This window comes from Bos mutus, chromosome 19 (genome assembly GCF_027580195.1).
Source record: "Bos mutus isolate GX-2022 chromosome 19, NWIPB_WYAK_1.1, whole genome shotgun sequence".
Lineage (NCBI taxonomy): Eukaryota > Metazoa > Chordata > Mammalia > Artiodactyla > Bovidae > Bos > Bos mutus.
Window position 1 is genome coordinate 35,782,972 of NC_091635.1, and position 10,739 is coordinate 35,793,710.

A 10,739-nucleotide genomic window follows, 5' to 3' on the forward strand; every position below is an offset into this window, starting at 1 on the left:
GGGCGGTGCGCTCAGTTTCTGGCTTCCTCCTCTCCGCCGGAGAGCATGTCAAGGTTTGGGTCCGGGTGTTCGCTGCTCCCCCGCCTCCTTCCTCGCCGAGGTCGATCCGCCTGGAACGCGGTGTTGCAAAGTCAGGAGGGAGGGAGACCCACGGGAAACCAATCTGATCGGCAGCCCCGGGCAGCAGGAGCGGAAGCCAGATCAGGACATGCCCGTCGGCGGGCGAAGGAGGGGAAAAAAAAAACAAAACCCACGAGGTTTCCAAAAATTACACGGAATACACAAAAGTCACCCTCTCGATCCGCCTCTGAAACCAGATCTTAACCTGGCGACTCCCTCCCACCCCCTTTTCCGGCCGGTCTGCCCAAGGCGAATGTCACCGAGCACACATTGCAGCCAGAGCCAGAGATGCTGACTTTTCAGACAAAGGCTCGAACGGCTGTGCTCCCCGGCGGTAAACAAGATTTCCTTCTCTTTTTAGGGCCGGTCGCGGAGGCGCTCCAGGGTCTCGCTGGGTGAGAAAAGGGAAGCCTCCGCCGCCGCGGCCGCTCGGCTTCTGCGGGGCTGGGGCCCCGGGTTCCTCCGACCTCGGCTCGCGCCTGAGAGGGGCGGGCGGACGGGAGGAAGCTGGCGCCTTCCGCGCGCGTCCCCTCCCCCGAGTCCGGATCCCCGAGCGCCCTGCGTGCCCGCGAGTTTGCAGCCACCTCGCCGGGGCCGGAGAGTCGGCGCCGAACTGCGGTGTGCCTCGGGCCGGGGAGGTGGGTGCGGGAGGAGCAAGCGCAGCTGACATCAGCAGCCGTCGCGGCGGGGAGGGTAGCCCCATCCGGCCAATGGGGAAATGGCAAAGAATGTGGAGGATTTAAACAAAACAGCATGTCTCTCCCGGGCTGCTGCCAGACGGCGGGGCTGCCCCGGAGAGCCCAGGCCGGCCGGCGCTGGGGAGGATCGGAAAAGAGGGGGCTCCCGTCGGCTCCTTGAAACCCTTTGAGTCTTGTTCTCAGATGTACCCCGGGTGCCACGGTGCTCTGTCCAGCCACTATGGGTAGCTTCTGGGTCCAAGGTACAGGAGTGTGTCCCTTGACCTTTAGAAACGGTTTTTGTGGGGTTTTTTTAAACAAATGCCCACCCGAGAGCGTTTTCACTTTGGTCCAGTAAACAAGTCCAGCGCTGGAGAGGCAACGGGATTTGGGAGCAAAAGAGCAAACCCGTGCCTGGTTTCCTAACTGGTTTCAGAGCAGGAATGCAGAAACTGCAAAGTGCAACACGGTAAATGAAAATGAAATCCACACGGAAAGACACACAACCCAGGGGGAACGTGAACGAGGACATAGCCTTTTCCCTCTCCTGGCCCAGCTCTGCAGTCTGACTGCAGGCTTCGCAGAGCAGCAAGAATAGGTTTTCCTGTCAGCACTCCCAAGTTCAAAAAGTCACAATGAAATGTCAATGAAAATGCCTGGAGTGTTGGTATTTCATCCATATTAAACAGATCCCTCATTTTAACCACAAGAGGCACATTCTTCAGTTACTCAGGAAGCTGCATGTAACTGCTGAAGTCTGTTTTTCATTTGTCTGGTATTTTTAAGCTTGTTTTTCTGAAAAGTGCTGGATGAAAAATGCATCAGTTGCCTCTTTGCAGAATAACCTGCAAGCATCATCTTTTCTTGGAAAAGAAAAAAATACTCGTGTTCTAAGATCCTGCAGCTCCTCACAGGGCTTTGGATGGCAATGCAGATGGCTTCCATATTACAGTATTTAAAATTATGAGCAATAAGTAATTAATTGCTATGGTGGGCTGTGGCTAAAATCATCCAGATGGCTGAAGAGAATTTCTGTGTGAACATGATAACAAAGGCTGATAGAAAAATGACATCCTCTATCCAGCTTATATTCTAGGGAAAAACTATTTTCTAGATAAATGCTTCCCAGTATTGGCTCAGAAAGATTCACAGCAACTAATTAAAGCTAAACCAAATTCCTCGAGGTGGAAAAATCTAAATCTGATGCTGTACTGCTGAATAATAACACACGAAAGCCTGCGATACGCAGAGGAAGCTCAAGCTGTTATTCTTTTTCCTGCTTCTTACTAAAACAAGTGTAGTGGCTTCACTTATAGCACCTAAAACTCTTCCCGGAGGCAGCTAGGGGATGCAGTGGCTAGCCGCATACCTACACAGGACATTAGCATACATGGACATATTCCTAGCTTCCCAGCCGTTCCTGACACCAATGCTATAACTAAGTATTTCACTGATGAATATTATGGTTGAAGAATTACTTCTCTGCATCTGTTGTTGTTCAGTCGCTCAGGGTGTCTGACTCTGCGGTGTCGGTGGACTGCAGCACACCAGGTTTCCCTGTCCTTCACCATCTCCCGGAGTTTGCTCAAACTCATGTCCATTGAGTCAGTGATGCCATCCAACCATCTCATCCTCTGTGGCCCCCTTCTCCTCCTGCCCTCAATCTTTCCCAGCATCAGGGTCTTTTCCAGTGAGTCGGCTCTTTGCATCAGGTGGCCAAAGTATTGGAGCTTCAGCATCAGTCCTTCCAAGGAATATTCAGGGTTGATTTCCTTTAGGATTGACTGGTTGGATCTCCTTGCAGACCAAGGGACTCTCAAGAGTCTTCTCCAGCACCTGGCAAACTGTAAATAACCACAGATATGCTTCTGCCCTTTCCTTCTCTGTTAAGCTGCCTTCTCCCCTCAACTCTTCCTTTTCACTCAGTTCGCATGCCTGGTCACATTACCCTTGTTCAAGCACAGCTGTAATCCTGCCACCATCAAAACCATAGTGACTCTCTGTGGTCTAACTGAGCAAGCTGAAATTCCTTGGCGGAAGGATCAAGGCTCTGAATCTATCATTCCTATGGAGCCACAGCATCCTTTTCCAGCCCTACTCCAGCCAAATGAAAAACATCTCTTGTCTGGAGAAGGGCTCCACTTACCTGGATCCGTCTGCTCCTGCCACTGCCTTCACAGAGCCTCTCCTACCCACTCCCTCAGGACCCAGCAGACAGCAGGGCACTGACAATGTGTGTTTTTGGAAAGTGACTCTGATGGCAGTGTGTTGAATGGCTTAGAACAGGATACTAGACAGAGGCCAGAGGTTATTGCATTACTGTAATTCTAAAGCAGACAAATGGAGAGAGCCTGAATTAGCGAATGAAGAAGAAAAGATGATGGATTTAAAAGATTCAGGCAGTACTTGGGAACCGAAGGGTTTTCGCTCCAACGGCGCTTGGGGGAGGGGAGGGCAACGGGAGCGCGTATTCATTCATAACTCACTCACACAAAAGGAGGAGGGCGCCATCTACTGGTCACCTTGCTTTAAAATGTTTCAAGTCACCGTCAGCAACAGTCTGGCGAGAGTTGTCTGTTTCAACCAATGGAGTCTGCAAGGTTCATTTCCAAAGAACCTTGAAGGTGTTGCTACCATCACTAAGGATGGTAGCGATGTTCCACTAACAACGTACACTCTACAGTTTACGGGATTATCATATATTAAAACGTGTGGATGGGGACTCCCTGGTGGTCCAGTGGTTAGGACTCTGTGCCCCTAATGCAGGGGGCGCAGGTTCAATCCCGGTTAGAACTAGATCCCACATGCTGCAACTAAGACCCACCGCAGCCAAATAAAAAAAAATTATAATTTTTTTAAAAAGTGTGGATGGGGTGTAAAGGGCAAAAAGAGGAACCGAGAGTAAAGTTACCAGTGGTGAATAATACTACCAAAAGGAAAAAAATATAAGCCTACACATGTCTATGACAGCATACAGTCTCAGGCGGTGTGCTAAGTCACTTCAGTTATGTTCAACTCTTTGCAACCCCATGGACGGTAGCCCGCCAGGGTCCTCTGTCCATGGGGTTCTCCAGTCAAGAATACTGGAGTGGGTTGCCATGCCCTCCTCCAGGGGATCTCCCGACCCAGGGGTTGAACTCATTATCTCTCAGGTCTCCTGCATTGGCAGGCAGGTTCTTTACCACTAACACCACCTGGGAAGCCCCGTAGTATTCATTAATCTTATCTAAATGTGTAGATACTCCAAAGAAGCTTTTGAAGAGATGGACTTTCAATTTGTTTTAAAGCTCAGGAGAGAAGGAACAGAACAAAACTGTTTCATCATGGTGCTATAAAGCTGTCCCCTTCTCATCCCCATGCTCTGATTTCTATTAGCAAAGTGGCCCTTGGTAAAGGCCTTGACTTTCACCTTGATCATTTGATTAAGGTGATGTCAGCCAAGTTTTTCCGTTGTAAAGTGACTAGTTTTTTTCTTTCCATACTCTATCCTTTGGAAGGTAGTCATTAAGAACAATCATGGCACAATGGTAAAGAATCTGCCTGGGGAGGCTAGAGACGCGGGTTCTATCCCTGGGTCGGGAAAATCCCCTGGCAAGCCACTCCAGTATTCTTGCCTGAAAAATTCCATCGACAAAGGAGCCTGGCAGGCTACAGTCCATGGGGTTGCAAAGAGTCCAACAGGACTGAGCACACACGCACACACACACACAGACACACACACATTCAAGGGAGCAGAGCTAAGCCCCACCTCCTCGAGGGAAGGGTACTGTGGCAACCTGCAAGATGCGTCCTTTGCCCCTCATTTGTGTGTTCATTCAAGTATTTATCCATATCTGTGTGGACTCGAGAATATTCCTTCCCTTCTTTGTAATTCAATACGTTATTTTTGTTGTTCAGACTGTTCCAGCTTTGGCCATTGGTAGCTCTTGCAGGATCATTCTTGCGTCCTTTTGACATGCTCTCCTCCCCTTTAAGGGCAATTTTTGAAAATCAAAGTTATACTTTGCAATTAATTTTTGTTTTACTAAACATTATTTAATTCCAGCTAAAGCTATGTCTACATATTCCTCTTTATGCGTCTGTGTGTATGGGTCTGTGTGTGTGTGTGTGTGAGTCTGTGTATGTGTGCGCGTTTTAAACACTTGTATGCTGATCTTGTTAGATCCTAAGCAAATGTTAAATTCATTCTCAATAAAACTACATAAAGCAAGTCCCAGAGCAATTCTTATGTGTAGACCCATTTATCAGGCCTCTATTAAATACGGAAAATGCCTTTGATGTGGGATTGCTTACAGCCGTGCAGTAAATGCTCATAAAATAAAAATTAATTGAGAGTGATGTGGTACAAATTTCTTTACATAGGGAAAAAACCTGGAGGTTCCATGGCCAAATGTATCGCTTTATCTTTTTTTAAAATATTCATTTATTCGGCTGCTTTGGCGGCACACGGGATGTTTTAGTTGTGGCATGTAGGATCTAGTTCCTGGACCAGGGATAGAACCTGGGCACCCTGCATTGGGAGCATGCAGTCTTAGCCACTGACCACCAGGGAAGTCTCTATCATTTTTTTTTTAATAAATAAGCTAGTAATAAATTTTATGATGTTTTCATTTTTTATTGCATTACCTGTTTTTACAGCAGTTGGCAAAACACTGGAATATTTTGAGATGAATTATGAGAGGATCTGTAACCTAAACCCACTGGAGAGAAATTTTAGTGATGAAAGAAGATGCTGTCCTTGATCCTGAGTGTCCTTTAAAAGGAGGTAAATGCAACCATAACTTATGGGAGCTCTCTAATGCCAAAGTATACTTGACCTAGTATCATCAGATGATGTCAACACAGATCCAGAAATAGGATTTCTTAGCTATGTGGTGCCACACAGACGTCATGGAATTTGACTTTTTGTGGAACATTTTAAATGTCCCCAGAGAGAAGAAGGAATTGTGGTTGCTATTAAGAGTATGTAATCATTTATATCAAAACCTCAGTTTAGAAATTGCTTAGGTGACTATTGGAGAAGGAAATGGCAACCCACTCCAGGATTCTTGCCTGGAGAATCCCATGGACCGAGGAGCCTGGCAGGCCACAGTCCATGAGGTCGCAGAGAGTCAGACACGACTGAGGGACTAAGGATAGGTGCCTATAGTGAGGCTGAGTAATGGCCCCCAAAGATATTAGGTCCTAAGCCCCAGAGCCTGAAAATGTCACCACATTGGAAAAAAGGGTCTTGGCAGGTTTGATTAAGTTAAGGACTTTGAGATGAGACTATCCTGGATTATCTGGGTGTTCCTACATATAGTCACAACTATCTATATAAGATACTCATATTTGGGGTATTTCAGATACTTATATACCCTGAATATTCATTGGAAGGACTGATGCTGAAGCTGAAGCTCCAGTATTTTGGCCATCTGATGCGATGAGCTGACTCACTGGAAAAGACCCTGATTCTGGGAAAGATTGAAGGCAGGAGGAGAAGGGGATACAGAGGATGAGATGGTTGGATGGCATCACTGATTCAATGGACATGAGTTTGAACAAATTCCGGGAGATGGTGAAGGACATGGAAGCCTGGCGTGCTGCAGTCTGTGGGGTAGCAAAGAGTTGGATACAACTGAGTAACTGAACAACAACAACATCTGTATAAGAGGGGCTTCCCAGGTGGTACTAGTGGTAAGGAATTCTCCCGACAATCCAGGAGACATAAGAGACTCGGGTTTGATCCCTGGGTCAGGAAGATCCCCTGGAGGAGGGCATGGCAATCCACTCCAGTATTCTTGCCTGGAGAATCCCATGGACAGAGGAGCTTGGCGGGCTACAGTCCATGGGGTTGAAAAGAGTAGGACACGACTGAAGTGACTTAGCACGCATGCATCTATATAAGAGAAAGCCAGGTGGACATCCGACAAACACAGAGGAGAAGGCAACGTGACCATGGAAGCAGAGACTGGAGAGATGAGACCACAAGCCTACGGATGCCCACAGCCACCAGACAAGGCAAGGAACCACTGGACGAGGCAAGGAACAGAGCCTCCAGGGAGAGCATAGCCCTGCCATACAGTGATTTCAGCCCACAATGACACTGATTTCAGACTCCAGATTGTAAGAGCATTAATTGCTTTTGTTTTAAACCACCAGATTCATGGTTATTTGTTACAGCAGCAAGAGTAAATGAATACAGTGACTTAGGTATGCCTTTCCTCACCTGAGATAAATGCACTTGACAGGAAGTAATTCTAACCCAGGACCAAGAGATTTACTCAAAAGATAAAACACAGCATATTTTCCTTGATCAAGTGCTTCACAACAGACTTGAAAACATCAAGTTCTCCCATTGTCTTTCTTTCTTTCTTTTTGACATAGGACAGCATATGGGATCTTAGTTCCCTGACCAGGTACCAAATCTTCAACCCCTGCAATGGAAGTGTGGAGGACCACACTGGACTGCTATGGAAGCCCCTCCCATTGTCTTTAAAATAAGCAATTTATAAAAACAAATATTGGGGGAATTCCCTGGCAGTCCAGTGGTAAGGACTGGGTGCTTTCACTGCCAGGCCAGGGTTCAATCCATGGTCAAAAAATAAATAAATAAAAACAAATATTTTACACACAGGTCAGGAAGTGTTTTATAAACTAAGCCCCATGACTTTCAACACCATCAGTATGTTATTGCCTCCTAACTTAAATCTCTAGCCCTAATGACTCCCTTTAATTTACACTTGAATATCCATTTGCCTTCTCATCATCACTTGGATATCCAACAGGCACCTCAAACGTTAACATATCCAAAAGTGACGCCTGTCCTTTTTTCCTCTGACTTGCTTGCCCCTAGTCTGCTCCATCTTGGTAAGTGGCAACTCCATCCTTTCGGAGCTTGATGCAGACATGCTTCACCCTCCCCCCAACAACCAACTACCTTGGCTGTGTTTTCAGATTATATCCAGGATCAAACCACTTCTTACCACTTCTACAGCCTCCACCCTCATTTTTCTCCCAGATTATTGCTGAAACTTTCTAACTAGTCCCCCAGCTTCTGCCCAACAGAAGACAACTTCTGCCCCACAGGAAACAGAGTGATTCTTTAATTATACTATGTAAATTAACACTTGCCATTCTGTTGCCCCAAACTCCACTGGCTTCCCATCTTACACAAATTAAAAACCAAATCCTGAGACTTCCCCAGCAGTCTGGTGGTTAAGACTCTGCCTTCCAATGCAGGGGGCACGAATTCGATCCCTGGTTGGGGAACTAAGGCCCCACATGCTGCTAGGTGTGGCCAAAAGATTAAAAACAAAATAAACAAACAAAAAAAAAACCCCAAGCCCTTCTAATGGTCACTGCCCTAAATCTCATCTCCTACAACTCTCACCCTCACTCACTCTGGTTTTCACACAAGCCAGGCATGATCTGATTGCTCTCAGCTCAGGGTTCCTGCTGTTGCCTCTGGCTGGAATCTCCATGCCCCAGCAACCTGCTCAGGTCTTGGCTCACTGGCCATGCCCTCCTCAACCACCTCCCAAGCACTATCACACCCATCATGTATTTACGTGTCGATTTTCTGTCTTCCTCCCCATTAGAATGTTTGTTCACTTCACAAAGGCAGGAACTTTGGGTCAGATAAGTGCACAGTCAATAAGCTGAAAGTGCCAGGAATGCCAGATATGAAAACAGACACACCAGTGCAGTAATTAATATATAAGCACATTATTTTCAATAATTAGTATCACAATATGCATTACTGTGATTCTTTCTGGACAAACGTTTTTTTCCAGTCTGTATTTCTCTCTCCATTTTAAGTACCTTAGTCTTCCATTGCCAATTTTTCTCTTCTGAAACCAAATTCTTTATTACAAAGCCACAAATTTAATCTCAGGCTCACTCAAATAATAGATTTATAGTGTGTCTATAATACAGTACTTTTACCTATTTTCTCTGCCCATTACTCAGACTTTTATTGATTTCTTTCTTTAGTATTTATTGATTTACTTGGCTGTGCTGGGTCTTAGTCATGGCATGTGGGATCTTTAGTTTTGGTATGGAAACTCTTAGCTGTGGCATGTGGGATCTAGTTATCTGACCAGGGATCGAACTTGGGCACCCTGCATTAGGATCGTGGAGTCCCAGCCACTGGACCATCAGGGAAGTCCTTGGATTTCCTTCTTTATTTACTTCACTTGAATTTTTTGGTTTCCTTTGCCAGCTTTTCCTTAGATTTCAACTTGCTTTTGTTTTCACTACCTCCAAGCCTAGCAAGGAAGGGCTTCAGTTTGGTGTGGAGCCAACTAGACTTTTCTCTACCTACTTGGCTCCTCCACACTCCTATTTTTTGAGTTCTGTAAACTATAAATTTCTTTAGCCCATCACACCTTTGTTACTTTTTGTCTTTTCAAGCAAAGGATAGGCCTCCAAATCCTTTTGTCTACTCTAGTCAAACCAACTGCCCCCCAAATGCAGAACCAGAAAACATCTTACCTAGTATGTCTCAGTGGGTGTTAGAGTGTGGTTTAGAAATCTCCAAGGGAATTTGGGGTTGCCACAATCGCTGGGGAGGAGGACGATATCAACATGTAATTGTGATGCTGAACAACCTCAATGCAACAAACCTACACAATAGAATACAATCCCACATTTCATCAGACTTTTTGACATTCTGCCAGACCCTTCCTTATGTATCCGAGGCATAAACTCTTAGCTCCATTATGCATATGTCAAGCTATTTTTCATTTTGAAGTTTTAACACCCACTAAAAAATTTCAAAGACTTCTATGTGAAAAACAACGTAAGATTATACTTTGATATAGACAGAACTTTACCAAGACATTGTATACTAGGTTGGAAAAATCATGCTTGAGGAACCAACAGAACACACCTGTGGCAGCTGTAACGTTTGTATTTAGTTATTGTGTTGTATATGTGTACAAGCAAATGACTACTTCTTTGTATTCTATGGTAAACATTTTTTAGCCTTTATATTTTGAAATATATCATTATCTTGCTATTTTGCAATGTTTCTCCTTTACAGCTAGGATGTCTTCTTGATTTTTTTTTATAGTTATGTGTGTAGATGGGTTATATTATCCATAATTTTCATTATAGAACAGTAGGGGAAAAAAGGTCTATTCAGCATATATAAAGAGAGGTTGGTGCTGATGAAACTGAGAATCACTAACATAACTGTTGACCACTCAAAGATTTCCCATTTGCTTCCCAGGCTACTGTTAACACTTGTACCATACCACACAGAACCTCTTTCTCACTTTCAAGGATCTTAAGCTTTTTTTTTTTTTTTTTTAAAGGGATCCAGATGGTATGGATGATAGTAAAACTAGTATGCTCCTTAAGAATTGGAAATCGACTCATGTTTATAAACGCGATCTCATCTGATGCTCAGAAGTGGGAAAGAACAAATAAAATGTCTTTCTAAAGATTCTGCTTACCAACATAATATTTACCGATTTTACTACCGAGTCACTCCCATACCTTCTCTTACGAGCTTTAAGAGATCCCACAGATTGATTAAGTCACCAAGATTTTCAACCAGATGAAACCTGAGAATTTTTTTCTTCAGGGTTTATTTCAGCTTGCTCCTGTAAGACAGGAGAAAACCGAGATCCAAGAAAACGTTAAGTGATTTGCCCGTGGCTCTGAGAAACCATAATATTTCAAAAGAGAAGTGCAAGAATATGTATCATAGTCTATTCGGTTATACTAGCTTTTCTCACCGCGACCTGTAGATGAAAAGTCTGCCACCAAAGGCAAAATCAGACGGGGGCGGGGGTGGTGGGTGTAGGGGTGTGTGTATATGTGTGTGTGCGCGCGCGTGCACGCTCGAGCCCCGCCCCCCCCAGCTCCGCCCCCCCGAGGCTGTCCGCGGCGGTGCCTGACTGGCGGCCAGCGCAGGGGGCCTCGCGGGGTCCTTCGCGCGGGCTGCCGACGCAT